The sequence below is a fragment of the Bos indicus x Bos taurus genome, chromosome 15, assembly GCF_003369695.1.
Source record: "Bos indicus x Bos taurus breed Angus x Brahman F1 hybrid chromosome 15, Bos_hybrid_MaternalHap_v2.0, whole genome shotgun sequence".
In the NCBI taxonomy this organism is placed as follows: domain Eukaryota; kingdom Metazoa; phylum Chordata; class Mammalia; order Artiodactyla; family Bovidae; genus Bos; species Bos indicus x Bos taurus.
In genome coordinates this window covers 46,999,134-47,019,087 of record NC_040090.1, presented here as the reverse complement: position 1 = coordinate 47,019,087, position 19,954 = coordinate 46,999,134, and the positions used below count along the sequence as shown (strand labels likewise).

General features: G+C 44.0%; 1 long non-coding RNA gene across 3 annotated transcripts; it reads right to left on the bottom strand.

Moving 5' to 3' along the window:
- Positions 1–3,695: 3,695 nt before the first annotated feature.
- Positions 3,696–18,826, bottom strand: LOC113905706. Of its 3 annotated transcripts, XR_003514706.1 has the most exons (5): positions 18,643–18,826; positions 17,651–17,692; positions 14,588–14,667; positions 9,197–9,277; positions 3,696–5,617 (listed from the first exon to the last, which is right to left on the bottom strand). It is a non-coding gene; the product is annotated as an uncharacterized LOC113905706 (long non-coding RNA). The 3 variants fall into 3 exon arrangements; XR_003514708.1 differs by lacking the exon at positions 9,197–9,277; XR_003514707.1 differs by lacking the exons at positions 3,696–5,617; positions 9,197–9,277 and adding an exon at positions 12,907–14,109.
- Positions 18,827–19,954: the final 1,128 nt, after the last annotated feature.

Genomic DNA, 19,954 nt, shown 5'->3' with positions numbered 1-19,954 from the left:
AACCCACCAGGCTCCCCTGTCTATGGGATTCTCCAGGCATGAATAGTGGAGTGGGTTGCCATGCCCTCCTCCAGGGGATCTGCCCACCCCTGGGATCAAACCTGAGTCTCTTACATCTCCTGCATTGGCAGGCGGGTTCTTGACTACTAGTGCCATGTGGGAAGCCCAACACTGTTATAAATTGCCTCATATGGAAATTGCTGGGCGGATAATACCATTCATTGTGTTATAGAGATATCACAGATGAACTGACGTGCAGACATGTGCTCTGCCCAGCAAACTTCAAGGCATACACACGTACGCACACTCAGTAACTCCCAAGTTTAGATACGGGCACACATACACAGATAGGCACACACATATGCATGCATATGCACACATGTGAACCTGTAGCGGTGCCTGTGTGCATACACATACGTGCACATGTTGGTGTCCAGTCTGCCCTCATTTACATGTGAACCCACACACACATGCCACCCTCAAGCACACATGCACACTCCAGCTCAGCGGGGAGTGGCTGCTTCTTCGCTGGAGAGATCAAAGGCAGCTGCTCCCTCTGCATATTTAAGGAGCCCCTGCTGTGAGCCTGTAGCTCTTAGCTGAGCCCCCTGCCTAGGCAAAGCCCCACTCTGGGAAATGCCGCCCACCCCCAACTCCACCCCAGGGGAAAGTCTTTGGAATCTGATCACTTACTTCCCCAAGCCTTTCAAGAAGAACCCAGAGAGAACCCCAGGGTGGGGGCCCTGGAGAAGCAATCTGGCCCCCAGGGCTGTAGTATGGCCTAGCAGGCAGAGGAGATAGTGCCCCTGGGACAGCCAAGCTCAGTCCAGGGGAGGAAGGACTGGCCTTGCCCATTTGCCGAGATCCTATATTTCCTCCTAGGGAATGAGCCTGCCGCCCAGATACTTGACGTCACGCTTTGTGGAAGGCTGCCAAGACAGAAAGCCGAGCCCTCATCAGACCTGGCTTTGCCACAAACTCATCTGGACCAGTCACTTTCCTTTCTGGGCCTCAGTTTTCTAGAAAAGTAGACATTCCAAGCCACCCAAAACCGTCCAATCCAAGAATGACAAACACCTGGCCCAACTACCTCTGCAGCAACTCATTCCAGGCGTGGGAGAGACCAGGAAGTGAACACAGTGCCCCTTCTGGCCAAGACTAAATGAAGCCTTTGTTGTTCAGTCGAGCGTGCCAGGCTTCCATGTCCTTCACCAGGAGGCCTAGAAGGCTGAAACAGATGAACTCTCAACCTTCCTTCCTCCTCCACCCTCCCCCACTCTGCTTTCATCCAAAAGAGGCAAGCGGGATTCCTCTTGTTTGCAACCTCTGATCAATTTGTAAAAACTGCAGGAAACTTGGTATTGAGCAGATTCCCTGACTGTGCCTTGGCTCCTTAGGAAAGGGCATCATGACCAGCACTATCTGCCATCAGCACAGGTGTGTAGTGTGGGGCAGCAGGCCCCATGCTAGCTAAGCCATGTTTATAATGGGGCAAATGCTGCACTTTCCTCCACGTGTAAGACAATAAGCCCGATCTGCCTGTAAAAAGAAATGTATTCTTTCCCAGGAGTAGAGATGCTTTGAGTTGAGCCTTGGGAGACATGAAGGAGCCTTTTGCAAATGACACTGATAAGGAGGAGGTAAGTCCCAGCTTCAACAGCCAGGGAGCATTCCTTTAAAATCTCTCTCTATGCTGATTAAATCTGCCTACCAGAAAAAAAAAGAAAAGGGCATAGTATCCGTACTCTGTAGTTCCTTTATACAACAATAACAATACCAAAGTGACAACAATATAATAATAATTTATTGACCACCTACCATATGTCAGGTCCTGTGCTTGGCTCTATACACACAGCGTGTCTAATTCTCCCAACATTGCTGCAAGTTAGGTCTATTCCTACTTGACAGATAAAGAAATGGACGCTCAGAGAAGTTACATGAATTGCCCACTATCACTCAAGGTAGGAAGGGGGTTGGATTTGAGGCCATATCTGTATGCAGAAGCCTCTTCTCTTTCTACTGCATAATAGTCAGATCTATTTTGAATCAAAATAAGAGACAACATGAACTCTGTGAGTAAGATGGCAGACAGCTTTGGGGTGGGAGCCAAAAAAATGGGATATTGGTACCCAAACTGTAACAGCATTTCTCTCATCCCTTACTTCTTAAATTCTGCATTTCCTTTCATTCAAATTTAAAACTTGAGCATGACTATCACACAGATCTCCAGATTTTAGTAAACAGATATTATGAAAATTTTATTTAAACAGGTGAATGTTGTTTATTAGACTTTTATTACCTTTTTAACACAAAAGCATTACACTACCAGTAAAGAAAATACAAATGAACATACAGAAGAAAACAAAAAATACTCCAAACTTACTAATTTCTCCACCAGAAACAAGCCTTGTTAATACTTTAATACGTAACCTTCCAGAATTTTGCTATACATACTTTGTTACATGAATTCATTCTGCAATACCGTTTCTATAATTTGCCCTTTCTTTTCATGATTTTATGTTATTCATCTACTGCATCATTTTAATCCACTGAGTAGCAGTACATTGTATGGATGTATTTTCTTTAACCAAAACCTATTGTTGGACATTGTGGATCACAATAAACTCTGGAAAATTCTTAAAGAGATGGGAATACCAGACCACCTGACCTGCCTCTTGAGAAACCTATATGCAGGTCAAGAAGCAACAGTCAGAACTGGACATGGAACAACAGACTGGTTTCAAATAGGAAAAGGAGTATGTCAAGGCTGTATATTGTCACCCTGCTTATTTAACTTTTATGCAGAGTACATCATGAGAAACGCTGGGCTGGACGAAGCACAAGCTGGAATCAAGATTGCCAGGAGAAATATCAATAACCTCAGATATGCAGATGACACCACCCTTATGGCAGAAAGTGAAGAGGAACTAAAAAGTCTCTTGATGAAAGTGAAAGAAAAGAGTGAAAAAGTTGGCTTAAAGCTTAACATTCAGAAAACGAAGATCATGGCATCTTGTCCCATCACTTCATGGGAAATAGATGGGGAAACAGTGGAAACAGTGTCAGACTTTATTTTGGGGGGCTCCAAAATCATTGCAGATGGTGACTGCAGCCATGAAATTAAAAGACGCTTACTCCTTGGAAGGAAAGTTATGACCAACCTAGATAGCATATTGAAAAGCAGAGACATTACTTTGCCAACAAAGGTCCGTCTAGTCAAGGCTAGGGTTTTTCCAGTGGTCATGTATGGATGTGAGAGTTGGACTGTGAGGAAATCTGAGCACCGAAGAATTGATGCTTTTGACCTGTGGTGTTGGAGAAGACTCTTGAGAGTTCCTTGGACTGCAAGGAGATCCAACCAGTCCATTCTAAAGGAGATCAGTCCTGGGTGTTCTTTGGAAGGAATGATGCTAAAGCTGAAACTCCAGTACTTTGGCCACCTCATGCGAAGAGTTGACTCATTGGAAAAGACTCTGATGCTGGGAGGGATTGGGGGCAGGAGGAGAAGGGGACGACAGAGGATGAGATGGCTGGATGGCATCACCGACTCGATGGACGTGAGTTTGAGTGAACTCCAGGAGTTGGTGATGGACAGGGAGGCCTGGCGTGCTGCAATTCATGGGGTCACAAAGAATAGGACAGGACTGAGTGACTGAACTGAACTGAACTGATTGTTGGACATTTAGGTTGTTTTCAGTTAAATGTCATCATCATAAAATACATTTTTTTTTCATAAAATACATTTTAAATACAGTTTTGTACATCCTTATTGTAGGTGATTCCCTTAGAATAAATTTCTAGAATTTGAGGGTCAAATGTATGAATATTCTAAGGGGTTTGTTACCTAATCCAAATTTCCCTCCCAAAAAACAGATTGTTATCAATTTACAAATTCTGTCCGCTTCTCCTGATCTTTGCCAATGCTGGACTTTTCAGTTTTAAATCTTTGACTGCTTCTTAACACTTGTGAACACGAAAACAGAGTGAAGCACTTTGGAGGGGTTCCCTGGGGCATCCCATGCATCACAGGCACTGATGGTGAAAATGGACACGTTGATTTATTTAAGTGGACAGGCATTAGCATCACTTGAAAAGAAGATGCCAGAGCACCAGAGCACGTGATGACATGCCACCCCTAGATCTGGGTGTAACGTACCGTGGAGTATGGCCTCCCCAGTCAGAAACTCAGATCTGTGAGGGTAGGGACTAAGCCATACTCATCCCTGAAAACTGCTAGGGCCTAGTGTAGGGCCCTGCGCACAGGGAGTATTTCTGGATCTGCTGTCTTCATCCGTCAATGATGAGATCATCAAGCATCCAATTTGAGGCCCCACAGGGAAACTGACTGGAAAGGGGGATGGCCTGGCTCAAGGGAGCACTCATGCAGTTTAGATTCAGGAGTTCTGAGTTCAAGTCCTGGCTCCCCTGCTTCTTTGGGGCAATTTTTTTTAAAACCTTTTTGAATCTACTTGCCTCAACTAGAAGAAGGAGGTCAGTATTGACTCATAAGGCTGGTTAAATTAATTAACGGATATTGCAACTGACAAACCCTGTACTGATATCCTTGTGTTAATGATCATATCAAATACTTGGACTTGTTGTCTGGATGTCCCTCCCCTGAACAAAAATGCAAACAGAATTAATCACTTCAAACTTTTCTTCTCCTTTAAAAAATATCCCAATTAATGACCAGGGTTAGGGCATCCAGGCAGATAGACCTGAGTTTGAATACTGGTTCTACCATTTACTAGCTTTGTGATCTTGGGCAAGTAACCTAAGCGTTGCAAATCTCTTTGCTGCAAAATGGGGATATTAATAGTGTTAACTGCACAAAGGAAACTCTATATCCAGTATGAGGACCAAAGGAGATGATAATATATGCGTAAATGCCTGGCCCAGCCTGGAGGTATAGCAGGAACTCAAGAAGTATCCTCTTCTCCCTAACTATAAATAGGACTCCCCTATCTATCAATCTCAGCTTCTGTACTTTTTCTGTCATGTAACAAATCACTCTGAACTTACTTAATGTAGCAGCCCATGCATTTAGCTCAGAATTCTGTAGAGCGGCAATGGCTGGGAACTGCTGGGTGGTTCTTCTGCTGCCTCTGCATATGGCTGCACTCAGCTAGCAGGGGATGGCTTCAATCCCATGTCTGGCAATGGAAGAGTATCACTAGAGCAAAGAAGATAACTAGGTCATGGGTCTTACCATCCCACGCCCCACTGGGGGCTTGTTCACCTCATGGTTAAGTGCCAATTTCCAAAAGTAGCAAGAGGGCAAGTCACTGTGAACAAGTCTGCCAATGACCCTGTAGCCAAAGCCAGACACATAGCCAATCCCAGATTTAAAAGCTGGAGAACTAGACTCCAACTCTGGGTAGGAGAAGCTCCAGTATCACATTAAATAGGAGTTGAAATACAGGAAGAATCTGTGGCCATTTTTGCAATTTCTCTCCAAGGTGAGTGCTTCTTCTAGGGTTGTTGTCTGTAACCCTGTGACCCAGCTGCTCACAGGGAAATCATGTCTCCTCTATGTATATCAGAAAAGTCTTCCATAATTTTCCCAGCATTCCTGCAAATCAGTGCCAACATGGTGCCATGATCTCCAGCCTAGAAGCTTGTGAGCAGGAGACAGAGACAAAAGAACAAATGCTTAAATTATCTGATGAATGTCAGATACATTAAACTAATTTATGTAATAATGTAAGCATAGTGATGGGAAGGTAATATGAGAGACATAAATTATACATTATTATTGTCAGCTCTAGCACTTATCTTAGTAGCGTGTCAAAATACATCCTGATATGTTAACATTTATAGAAATGAACAACAAATGCTTGTGCTCAGGGATCCGGCAGTGAGAAGCTGGATGTCATTTGCATGTGTACACCAAGCCATCATTGTCTTGCTCAGGAATGACAGGGACAGGAGAAGAAGGTGCCCATGTGCTTTGCTCCCCTAAAGAACTCTCAGCCCAAATGCCCCTGGCATGAGTTCCCGGGTGTGGTCAATATGGGAAGCCATGAAATATAGGAAGCATGGTCTTGGGGTCAGCCTGATAACTTATCAGCTGTCTAATCCAAGTCATCACAACTCTTCAGACCTCACTTTCCACATCTATGAAATGGGAATAATAAATCTATCTTCAAAAGATTACCACAAGCATAAAATGAAATTATTTTGTTTTTCTTCTCATAGGGGGATCTCTGGAGTATGTATCTGGAGATCATACTCTCTGGAGTATGATCTCTGGAGTATGGGGATATCTGGAGGAAGTATCTGAAGGAATCTTAAACACTGGAAACTGGAAGGCAGGCTTTCCTACTAATCTCAAGCACAGCTAGTGACTGCTTGACTATGGCTATGTTTATTTTTCTCCATTCCATCCACAACATACTGTCTGATATTCCCCTTTCTCTGTCATGTTATAGCCAGACAATAATTATTATGCCTAGAGCATAACATGGGAGTATAATATAACACTAGTAAGAAACTCCCAGGGCTGATCTGCAGGGAACCATGGTTTGATCTTGGACACATCCAAGTCCTGACCTCTGAGGCAGGGATAATACAGAAGTCTCTAGACATTAGAGAAATCTGTGTGTAGGACAGCTCCCACAGGGAAACATGGCCCTAGGGAAGGGAACCTAGTATACAGGGGCAGGCAGGTGGGCAACTATCCTTAGAAGGAATGACCCAGGGATGACAGCCCATCCTGAGAGGACCAGGATGGGCCTCCAGCTAAACCCAAGCCAAGTCCTGAGCACAGGCAACTCCAGGGCAAGAAAACCAAAAGGAGGGACAGGCATAAGCTTTGTAGAGAAGCCCAGGAGAGCCATGGGATTCTCACCATGTGCAGCCCCAGAAGCCCAGGGCCCAGCAAGGGCAGAGGCAAACCAGAGCTGTTTCAGTCCTACCTGCCCACTGTACCACCATCTGGACACATGGGCAGGCTAAATCTATAGAGTTGGGAGGACACATAAGGTATTAGGCCCAGAAGTGGGGACTTGGACTTCCAATAGAAGCTGGACATGGGGGAATAGCAATGGTCCTGAGCCTGGAGCCTGGACCCCTGGAATCTGCCTCCCCTCTCCTTTTCTTAAGATACCCATCTTGAGGCCTACTATCCCTTCCACAGTTGGAACTCAAGAAAGTCTAGATCTACCTTCTAGACCTCAATTTCTTCATTGCGAGCAGGAGCCAAAAGGCCTTGCCCTTAATCCATGTGCCTTCTAGAGAAATCAACTCCCAAGGCTGGGTCTAGGGAGAGACAGGCAAGGAGCTTAGAGTGCTCCCTCTCGGGTTCTTGCAGGCACAGGCTGGGCACCTAAGAGGAAATACTCCCTTCAGTATCACACCCTGTTCACCTCCATCGCTTCCCCCTAGTCCTGGCCCTGGACCCACCAGGGCCTGTGTGAGGAGTCTCAGCTTTGAAGCAATGAATATCCCAGGGATTCCCAGGGCAGTCCCCAAGAGCATATCCTCTCTAACAGGAAACACTGAGATGAGGAGAGCCACTCAGCTCTCTCCCTGGAGAGGAACACCTTCCCTTGGCTCCTATGGTTCCCAGGGAAATAAGCAGAGATTTGTTGTCGTTCAGTCACTCAGTCATGTCTGACTCTTTGCGACCCTACAGACTGCAGCATGCCAGGCTTCCTTTTACTCCACCATTTGCTGGAGCTTGCTCAGACTCATGTCTATTGAGTCAGGGATGCCATCCAACCATCTCATCCTCTGTCATCCCCTTTTCCTCCTGCCTTCAATCTTTCCCAGCATCAGGGCCTTTTTAACTGAGTCAGCTCTTCACATCAGGGGGCCAAAGCATTGGCGCTTCAGCTTCAGCATCAGTCCTTTCAATGAATATTCCAGGTTGATTTCATTTAGGGTTGATTGGCTTGATCTCCTTGCTGTCGAAGGGACTGGGATTCTCAAGTCTTCTCCAGCACCACAGTTTGAAAATATCAACTCTTTGGCACTCATCCTTCTTTACAGTCCAACTCTCACAGCTGAACATGACTACTCGAAAAACCATAGCTTTGACTATATGGACATTTGTTGGCAAAGTGATGTCTCTGCTTTTTAGTACACTGTCTAGTTTTGTCATAGCTTTTCTTCAAGGAGCAAGCATCTTTTAACTTAATGGCTGAAGTCACCATCCACAGTGATTTTGGAGCCCAAGAAAATAAAGTCTGTCACAGTTTCCATGTTTTCCCCATCTATTTACCATGAAGTGAGATACGAACAGATATGAACACTTAAATCTGGTTCTGGCCTTCCCTGTCCAGGAGGCCTCCGTGGCAACCCCATCACCCATGGAATAACATCCAACTTTATCTTCAAGGCCATTATCTGTTCTAGCTTCTATCACACTCTGTTGTGACCACTTGCTATGTGACTGACTGGACTGGATGTTGGGCACCTCCAAAGAAAGCCTTACCTCCCTTTCCAGTTCTTGGTGCATCGATATCTGATGAGTTACTGAGCACCTACTTTATGCACATGCCATGCTAGGCACTGAGTGTACTACAGAAATCAACATGGACTAAGCCCCTACTTTCACAGAACTTATACTCTAATTGGAAGACACAAACAAAATATAAATTAAATACATCATATACATGATACATGCGATAAGAAGAAAATAAAACCCAGCAAAGGGACAGTGAGACAGAATGGGGTTTGCTAGTGCCCAGGGAAGGCCTCTCTGAGGAGCTGCTGCTTGAGGAGAGAGCCATAGGATCAGGGGAGCCCGCCATGAGAGTATTTGTGGGGAGATAATTTCTGGGGTGAAGACAGCACTTCACACAGTAAGGAACAACGCATGCCTCCTCTCACACCCCCGACAAAGCCAGTGCTTTGGCCATATGCTAGCGATCTTTTGTGACTAAGACTGTTTCATGGGCTATTCTCTCTGTTTGATGTGCCTTTCACGCTTTCTCTGCTTGGAAAACTCCTACTCAGTCTTCAGAACCCATCCTTTAATCACGTATTTGTAGGTTTCCCTGCCAGGCAGGTGCAACTGACTTCTTCTTCCTCTGTGCTCTCATAGCAGTTTGCACATTCTCCATGACAGCAGCTTAATAGATGCATCTCCGCTAAAGATTGTGTGCTTTCCAAGGGCACACATTTGGAACTCTCCTTGTTCCAATGTGGAATTGTCTTTATAGGTATTCCTATTAACAGTGATCAAGCTTACCTTTATGACTGTTCCCTTGTTTCTAAGTAAAATATGTCTCTCCCTCTTTTATGAGTTGCTTTGTAGGAAGATTATAAAAGTCTGCAAAGATAGTAACAAGAAATGACTTTCTTTCATAGACACATTTACAGATGATCCTGGCCCCAACTTTCTTTTTTCTTAACCTCTGTCATCTAATTCAGCAAGTCAAAATAAATCATTCAGGTCAGATCAGATCAGTCACTCAGTCGTGTCTGACTCTTTGGGACCCCATGAATCGCAGCACGCCAGGCCTCCCTGTCCATCACCAACTCCTGGAGTTCACTGAGACTCACATCCATCGAGTCAGTGATGCCATCCAGGCATCTCATCCTCTGTCGTCCCCTTCTCTTCCTGCCCCCAATCCCTCCCAGCATCACAGTCTTTTCCAATGAGTCAACTCTTCGCATGAGGTGACCAAAGTACAGGAGCTTCAGCTTTAGCATCATTCCTTCCAAAGAAATCCCAGGGCTGATCTCCTTCAGAATGGACTGGTTGGATCTCCTTGCAGTCCAAGGGACTCTCAAGAGTCTTCTCCAACACCATAGTTCAAAAGCATCAATTCTTCTGCGCTCAGCCTTCTTCACAGTCCAACTCTCACATCCATACATGACCACAGGAAAAACCATAGCCTTGACTAGACGGACCTTTGTTGGCAAAGTAATGCCTCTGCTTTTGAATATGCTATCTAGGTTGGTCATAATAAATCACTGGGGAGGGGAAAACTCCATCAATCCCCTCTTAGCTCTGTGCTGTCGAATAATTTAAATGATATAGGACAAATCAATAGTGGGAAACAAATTTAATTACATACACACAGGGAATCCACATAAACAAGACTACAAAGACAGTCAGGCAAAATGGGGTATATATGTCATTCTGGACTAAGGAGAAGGGGGCAGGCTCTGGGGCTTCAAAGGGAAAGAAGGCAATCATAGGAAGATGAAAAAAGAGCAAATGTTTGGTGAACAAATGTTTGCTGGGCCATGTAGAGACAATGGAACACAGAGAATCTTAACAAGCAGACTATGCTAGGTTCCTCCCTGCCTATACACCTAGTTCATACTGCAGCATCGAGTATTACACAATCTGGTGATAGTTAACTTTGCAGAACAGATCCTCTATTTAAATTCTCGTAGGTAGTTAGGGGAGAAGTTCAAAGCTCCTTTCTGAGTTTTCATTTCTTAAAAATAATCGAGCCCAAATAATCTTTATGACAAAGATATACATTTCGGGTGGCAAATTTTGCTTTCCTACAAAATAAATCCTGGCCCTATAATAGTCAATTTCAAAGGAAGCTCTTCCACCATTAGAATGAGAATGATGTTGAAGTCAGGACATTAAAAAACAACAACGACAGCTATCTGTGCATCATCAGTTGCCCAGCAATGCCTAGTATCTTAGATGAAAGTGGGAAAATGTTTGATGTGTGAAAAGTTATGGGCCTTCTTTAGGAGAACATGAAAAGGTAAGAGACCCCCTTTTGTTGAATGTATCTCGGTCAGTGCAACCAGCCCAACATAAGACTTTCAACTAGAGCACAGGACAGCAAACCAGAGCCCCAGGCCACGGGGGGCGCCCAACTCTTACTTTGGTAAGTTTTTATTGGAACACAGCCCCTCTTATCTATTTACCTATTATTGTCTATGGCCGCCTCCAGGGGATAAAGGCAGAGTTGAGCGGTTATGACGTAGACTGCATGGTCTTTTCCTGAAAAGGTTTGCTGGCCTCTGAATTAGAGAATCATGGAATGTAACGCATAGTCAAGTATGAATTGCCCTGTGAACAGCCCCTAAATGCTATCTATGGTGAAGATTCTCTCCATGTCATTTCTTTCCTCTATAGTACAGATAGCCCCCTCGGCTCAGTTTTCCTAGGTACTGTATTAACCCCAGGCCCCTCCTCCCCACCTGAGGAGGATGGAGGTGACCCCAAAGCAGGCTTCATCTGGGAGGGATGCCAACTCTCTTTTCATCTGATCTACAAGCCCCCTGACACCCAACCAGCAGTATCATTTTCCCCATCTTCTTGCTAAGCCAAGCAACTTTGCCCACCCATTTGCCATTCGACAAAGTCTTTTAAACAGATGACTTTTAATAAGTTAATCCATTCATTGTCTGGAGCTCTGAAAACTGACATAAAAGCACAATAACGCCTAATTAAACTTGTTCTGTGAAAACTAATTTGTCAAACCCAGAAGCACAGTTCATAGATAAATGCTAATATTTGAAAGTCAAATTAAAGTTGAAAAGGTTTGTAATAACAGTTAATTAACTCTTGTTTTGTTTTCCTTCACTGCAAACTGGAACCAACTGCATTGCGGGCGCCTCTTTAACATTTTGGACCACAAAGATAAAATTCAAAGCTTTGAGATACGCCTTTGATGTTGGTATTCTCTGCAGATTCGATATTATTTTAAGTCTCTTTGTTTAAAAATTCATTTTTATTATCCCTGCATGAAATGCATGGCAATTCCCCAAATAACGAGCCATCAGTGCAATTAACATCGTCGATCGACACCAGCGTCCTGATAATTAATACAGACGCGCTGCCTCCCCAGCGAGAACTGTGAGGGCTTGATTTTTCAGAGCAACTGTTCATTTACAGACTCAGCTTCAACCTAATGAAAATGGATTGTGAAACTTTAATGAACAAGACTTTGCTGTCATAATAATAAAGACTTTGAAACAACGCGGAGGCCTCCATAGCAAGCGTCTGGCGCTGTGCTTGTTGCTACGGTACATCAAACCAATTAAGCCATATGATGAATATTTACACCGAGGTTTTTTTCAACTCTATGACATAAGATAAACTCGTAAAAGTGAGCATTAATTCTGCATCAACAGTTTCTGACATTACATCGCACCAAAGACTCATCCGCCCAGCCAAAAGACTGTCTGCCTACCTCTGTTTTGTCTTAATAAGTGTCAACAAAGAATTAGAACGTTCTGAAAATCCAATTTGCATGCACAGGTTGTGAGTACAAGTGCAAGGAAAATATCTTCCCTGAAGTGCATATATATTTGTGTATGCGTGTGTGTGTTTTGCTTGTGGGTGTGTGTATGAAAGAACCTGGGTGGGCTTGTTTTGTTTGTGTGCATATCTGTGCCTGGGGGAGTGTGTGGCCACCTTGTATACATGAACCTGCGGGGGTAGGGTGTGTAAAAGTGCAAAACTTGTTTCTCTGTGCGTATATGTGTCTACACATTTCTATCTCTGCAAATGTGTATATGGGGATGATTTTATGCATTTGTTTGTGTTCATATGACTATTCCTTGAATCCATTCAACAGTATTTTCTGAGCACCTATTATGTACTAGACCTTGTGAAGTTACAGTGGTTATAAAATCTTTGAAAGCATCTCTACTCAAGGCACTATAATCTGGTAGGAGACTCTATATGTCAATTAGTATCTAATCAGAGTACAGCAGGCTAAGTGCCAAGATGGGAAAAAGAAACAGTATTTTGGGTGTGCATACTATACTAGGGCTTCCTATATGGTGCAGTAGTAAAGAATGCGCCTGCCAATTCAGGAGATGCGAGAGATGCGGGTTTGTTCTCTAGGTCAGGAAGATCCCCTGGGGAAGAAAATGGCAACCTGCTCTAGTATTCTTGCCTGAAAAATTCCATGGACAGAGGATCCTGGCAGGCTACAGTCCATGAGGTTGCAAAGAGTCTGATACAACTGAATGCACACACTCTCACACAGGCACACAATAGGGACATATAACATAAAGTAAAAGAAATTGGGAAATACTTCTTGGAAGAACTGGGGTATAAGCTGAGGCCCAAAGATAAGGAGGAGTTAGCCAGGCAAAAAGAGGGAGACAGGTACGGAGATGATCTAGGTGCCTTTGCATGTACTTGAGCTGTGAGCCAGTGTCTGTGTGGTGTCTGAACGTGTACTTTGAGAAACCTCTGTACATCCAGGCCTTAGTGTCTCGAGAATCACAGCACTCCCTGGTAGGAAATATCTCAAGACATCACCCATCTGGACTGTAAATGATGCAAATGTACAGCAAGGACCATGACCTCAGAAGGTTCAGGGCAGCAACTTTGGATTAAAAAGATCTATCATCCGCATTTCTAATCTAACCCACATTTGTAAGTCAAACTTTCACATACCTATAATTGTCTGATTATTATCTTATTTATGGAAGCATAGAACTTCCCAGAAGCTAACAGAAGGTAAATTTACCCTGTGATTTTGAGCACAATCTCGGTAGCTTAGGAATTTTCAAGTCAGGGGCTTCTAAACAATCTTCTTCTAGAAGTAAGAGTGTCAGATATAGACAAATGAACCGAACTACAGCAACTTCTGAACATAGCTGTATCTCAATCATATAGAGTTGTGCACACATGCATGGACACAAAAGAACAATTTCTGATTCTATTATGGTTTTAAAAAATTGTCAAGGAGTTAGCATCGCTCGTCGGCAAGCTGTAGCAGAGCAGTTTAAGGTTGCACACTTTGTCTCCCGGGTGGAAGATGGGTTAAAACTGATATTACATGTGTTCAGAGCACTTCCAGGGATAAGGAAGGAAGCCACTGGGCCAAAAGAGCTGTCACAAGCCATGTAATTTATCCATGGGGAGGATTTTCAGGCATTTGACAACTCACTTTACTAACAAAATTTTTGGATGTTCTTTTCCTAGCCTGCAGAAGAGGAGAGACAGTTAATTAAATTTGTCAAGAAAGCTACTATTTGCAGACGCATCAGCAGAAGTGATGAGGCAGAGGCCTATTCTGGGGCCATTTATCATGGAGGCACACAGTCTGACCTATCTTCTCAAGGGTCTCTCTGAGCCATGGTTGGTGTTCATCATGATGACCCTGAGTCCCCAGGAGGAGGTTAAATCATTTAGTTTCCTCTGGTGAAGAAAGGTATGAAGATCTGCAGCAAAATCATTTTTAAAAGATTTAAATGTTACAAGGATTTGCCCTTGGCTGTCCAGAAAGTTCAACTACAATACCTTGGTTCAGATACACTATCATATACTGAGTGCCAGCTAGGCACTGGGCTAAGTCTTTCCACTGGTCATCTCATAGAATCCTTATCAAAATTCTGAGAAGTATTAGGTTGGCCAGAAGTTTCATTCAGGTTTTTCTGTAAGATGTTACAAACTTTTTGGCCCACCCAGTAGAACTTAATACCCTTATTTTAGAGAAGAGGAAACAAAAGCAGAAAGAAGTTGAGTAATTAAGGGAAGGCACGCTTCTTTTGGCTCTCACTCTTTCTACTCTTAGATACTTATTTCAGAACAATGAATTGTCCCAGGGTTCCAGAGATTTGAGGTCTTACAACAGATGCTTGAAAGTTCCCCACACATCTGCTGGCAGTAAAGCCATCACTATTTGAGAGGTGCCCTTACCTTTGCGTTTATCCAGATCTTCAGTCAGCATTGTAGTTCTCACTTGGTCTCCCTCTCAGGATCAGCAGAAATAGGGACTTCTGAAAATAAAACTTTAAGAAATATTAGATGACCCAGACTGATGCATCAGAAGACACGAACTCCTTGACACACCAAAAAGGCTTGGGGGAAGGAAAGTGATATGTATGCTTTTCTGTGTGTTCTCTTATTTAGTTTGCACAATGGTCTTGTAAATACATACATCTATAATGTGCACATGTACGTATGTGCACATTATAGAATTCCCCTCTGCTGTACCAGGCACCACACAAGCATTATCTCTACTGTTCAAGGTGCAGCAAGAGGGTAAAACAACCCCAGGAAATCTGAGGTGCAGAGAGGTTTAGCAAGTTACTTAATGCCACAAAACTAGGAGTGGTAATGCTGGGATTCGAACACAGGATGTGTGACTCCAAGCCCAGTGTTCTTTCACTTATGTTATTCAGCCTTCTGAGAATGAGCCCCCAGCCCTAAAGAGGCGAAGCCTATCACGTCTTCTAAGATCTGTCCAGTCTGGAGTCCGTGATACAGAAAAAGAAGGTTGATGGTCTCATCATGGGTTACTGGGACAGCACAGCTCTGTTCCTGGAGTCTCCTGAGTCTTACAGGGCACAGAAAGAGGACTTAGTTCCATGCCTTCTGAAAACAAGACAGACTCATCATCCATCCTGGAGATTTACAACAGAGACTGCAGGGATCTACAGATGCCAAGTATCATCTTGTCTAATCTCTTTGTCGTATCCCAGGGTCCTCTATTGAAAAACCTCTCAATGGCTACATTCATCCAAAGTGCTGTCCATTCTTAACTTTATAGAGAGTTCTTGTTCTACAGAATTAAAACAGAGTTAAAATCTCTCTCTCTCTGTAGCTTGTACCCACTGGTCCAACACTGAGCCCTTGCTCCATGGGACCCCCTTTCCATTCCAAATGTAGAAGCAGTGAGGGTGTGTGCTCCTCCTCAGGATGCATACCTGGGGTCTGCTGATGTCTCCATTTTCCTCCCTGAGCTTCACTGGGTCTCAGACTTGAGGACTGTCCAGCAGTCAGACCAGCATTGAGCCCTGAGAGGATTTGCCCAACACTCCTCTTCAGTAGGACTGAGGGAAGGGCCTGTGCTCTGGTCAGGTTTCAGCCTCTACATCCTCTGCTGGCCAGACCTTCCAATAAAGTCTCATCCCATCAGACAGTGCCTCCTCTTCAGTCTCAACACTGGAGTCTAGGACCCATGTGAATTATCACCCCCGTGGGTCTAAAGATCTGTTAAATGCTTTGCAAATTACCTGAGAGCCCACTGAATATATGTTATCATTTTATGTTATTACTGTTACTATTGTTGTTGTTGCTACCTGATAATAGTGCATGCTCAGTTGCTTTAGTTGTATCCAACTCTTTGCAATCCCATGGACTATAGTTCCCCGGACTCCTCTGTCCATGGGATTCCCCAGGCAAGATACTGGAGCAGGTTGCATTTCCTTCTGCAGGGGAACTTCCCAGCCTAGGGATCAAACCCACGTTCCCTGAGTCACCTGCATGGCAGGCAGATTCTTTTACTACTAAGCCACTGGGGAAGCCCACCTGATAATAGAACCCCAGGGTAATTAGAAGGGGGCTGGGGGCACTAAGACTCACCAAAGATCCTACTTTGATCTGATAAGAAAATCTGAGTCCTGATTATAGTTCCACTGTTAAAAAATGATGACAAGGAGGATTTTGATGGTAAGGGTCACAAGATCAATCACCGTTTCTACCAGGCACAGCGAATTGAATGCATACAACTCTGTAAGTGAAAGTGAAAGTCAAGTCACTCAGTCGTGTCCGACTCTTTGCGACCCCATGGACTGTAGCCTACCAGGCTCCTCTGTCCATGGGATTTTCCAGGCAATAGTACTGGAGTGGATTGCCATTTCCTTCTCCAGGGGATCTTCCCAACCCAGGGATTGAACCCAGGTCTCCCGCATTGTAGACAGACGCTTTACCATCTGAGCCACCAGGGAAGCCCTACAACTCTGTAAAGTGGATACTATTATTTGCCTCATTTTACAGATGAGGAAACTGAGGCTTAGAGAGGTTTTAAGTATTACGTATTAAGTAATTTCCCAAGGCCACATAACAGTAATGGGATGAGCATCTGGGTGGTCCAAGAGACCCGGAATCTATATTATTATCTACTATGTGGTTCTTCCTGTCACTAGCCTGCAGTGTGAGTTGGGCAAGACAATTCCCTCTCTGGGCCTCAAGTCTGAGTCACCTAGGGTGTTTTAAAGCTCCATTAGACCACAGAGTTGACTTGAGAAAGGCAGTGGAAGTCCCAGGGAAGTTGAATCTCCCTCACTGGGGAGCCACCCTCTACTTTCCTGCATCTGAATTTCCTCCTGACTGCCAGGGCAGCTCTCAGGCTCATCTGAACATGCAAATCAGAATTAATTATTCAAGACTGGGTCTACTTTGCATACCAATTCCATTTTCTTCTGTGTGGGAAGGTTCTCACCCCTTTTAACAGTTTAGAATAATGAGCATCAGACCTTCAAAATGAAAACAAAAGTTAAAAAAAAAAATGGAGGAAGAATGGATAAGCTGGATTCTTCACTTGTTCTCTCTGGGGCTGGGCCAGGCTGGCTATAAACCAGGATGGCAGAGACCTTGACAGCCTGGAAGGTCTCTACCATTGATGGTGGACAAGGAGTTCTTGAATTTCTGGATCGTGGATATCTCTGAGACTCTGATGAAACCTATGGCCTCTCATCTCCAGAAAACCTACAAAATGCAAGCATGCAATTCTGGAGTGTTTCCTGAGAATCTGAAACTCAGCTCTGGACCCCTGATTAGGAAGCCAGGAATGGCTAAAATCAGAAATAATATGGAGATGAAGGCCTATCAGGATTCCTGGGCATGCAGGTATGTCAGTGAGTTAAAAAAGATGACTAATCAAACTCAGTTTACTGAGATGCCTAAAGACCCCTGGTCCTTCACTTGAGAGGTGGACCAGGGCCCACCCCAAGGCATGAGAGCCTCTGATTGACTCACCTGACAGTATGGGCTTCAAGGAAGATGTCTTCAACTGCACTTCTGCAGAAGACGAAAATTTCATTATTCTTAAATTAAGCTATTTTATGTGATCACAAGTATAAAAATAACCACACAGAAATGAAGATGAGCAGAAAATAAGTAAAATTTTTGTGGAAGTTATCCTTGAATATAACAATAGGTACTATTTCTCTTTTTGTTGATTTTCTATATTTTTTCCTAATTTTCTGTAAGGAAAAGTTTTGCCTCATGGTGAAAAATGCATGCAGTTTAAATGTTAAAACAGAAGACCTGTGGGTAGCCCATGATCATGTCTAAGAACAGAGACAAATGGTGATATTAATATTCTATCATGATATTAATAATAACCATAAAAGTCGAATTAACATGTAGGGACAGCTATGATGATGTGAATGAAGCAGAGAAAAGAAAACTGTCCAGAGGAGAAACAGAAGAATAAACCATATGCTCAGAGAGAGGCAGAGCATTGTGTCCCCTCTATACCCTGAAGGAGGGAGAGAAAAAGTCACACCCTGGCCCCCAACTCCCTCAGGAGGCCTGGCTGAGTTCTGTGATATAGCTTTAATCTTTCCTCTTTTTGCCTAAACTGGTTTGAGTGGGCTTGGTCTCATGTAACCAAATAATACCTAAGACAGTGGGAAGACAGAAAGAACACATATGTCTAGTCTACAATCGAGTATCTGTGACATCTGAGTGAGTGTGGGTGACATCTGAGAAATTATGGGTAACATCTGCATGGGTGTGTTTGTGTAACAGGCTGAGTGTGTGTAACATCCAAGCATTTGTGACATCTTGAGAGAGAGTGTGTGTGAGATCAAAGTCAGTGTATGTAGCACTGGAATAAGTATGCATAGTTAGCTGGAGTCAATAAATGTTTAAATCTGTGACCTGTCAGTTGTAATTTCTATCAATTTTCCCTCCACAATCTGGTCTTACATTCAGCCCAAGGGTCCCATCTTTGCAGATCTCACCTGATGCCAGGGCAGACTTTCTTGGGATGCTTTTCTGTCCAGCTCTATGGGCCTGTGGAGAGAAGAGCAGCCGGTCAAGTTTATCCCCTTCATGCTCTTCAGGCAATGTCAGCTGATTCTCTGAAACCTCTTTGGAAAACTCAAGCCCAGGGCCAAGAGGCACCTCCCCCTTGACCACAGCATCAGACTAGGCTCTCTGAAGCTCAAAGCAACACTTGAGTGCTGTCCGTGCAGAGATAATCATTTACTTATCACAGATAAGTAAAACTGAGGTCCAGAGTCACACAGGATTTGTGCCAAGCAGTCAGGATCTGATCTCAGGTCCCCTGACTCCAGAGCCTGTGCCTTCTCAGTATGTCACACTCCTCCCAGCCAGACTCTACAGATGTCATGAGTGGCTTTTCTCAGCTATACTCAGGTCTCAGTTATCTTCCAATTTCCCATCAAGTGTTCCCAGATGGGCCTCCATGGCAACACTGCACCCGTGGCAACAGGAGTAACTACAGCCACTTGCTGGTGGCTTGAAGCCCACTGGCACAGGAGTTGACACAGGGACAAAGAACACCAAGCCTGCAAAGTGTACAGGCCTATACTTGAGCAGTGTTGAAAGGGTAGATTCATTCTGTGGCTTTCTTGGGATCAATTTTATTTGGAGAATTGATGACACAGAGATTGCTGCATACAAAGCCCTCAAAAAAGTGTTTCATCAAGGGTGATGCAGAATCCAGAAAACTCAGGGCATACAGCCTGGTTGAGCACTATAGCAAGGGAACGTTATCTAAAGCTCTTTTGGGGAAATGGGAAGACTCTAGTCATATCCAATGGGGGTGTTGGGAAGGCATCATATTTGCCCACGGTCTAGAAGAAGAATGTATTTTTCATTAAATGCTGAGGTCACTGGTGTGTGTAACATTGTGAGCTGACCTTGCTTCATCCGTTCTGTTTCCTTTCCTCATGGATCAGTGAGACCTGCCCAGCCCACAAGGACAGCTGCAGTGACAATGAAATTATGTGAATTCATTCCTATTCTATTACTCCCAAACTATGTGACTTTCCCAGTAGTGAATTCCTACAACTCAGCTTGAAACTCAAATGGGATTTGCTCTCTAAAGGGACTCTTTTGGTTCCAATCTTATTCTTAGCTAAGGCTCCTGCAGAACAATATTCTTCCAATGTCCTTCCTTGACATCTCACTGTGAATAAATCCATCAGTCTTTCCTAAGAGTGGGATTTTAAGGGAATCTGGTTAAAGTTGGGAAGAGATGGAAAGTATAGAAACATAAAGATTGAAAGCTCAGAAGACAAACTATAC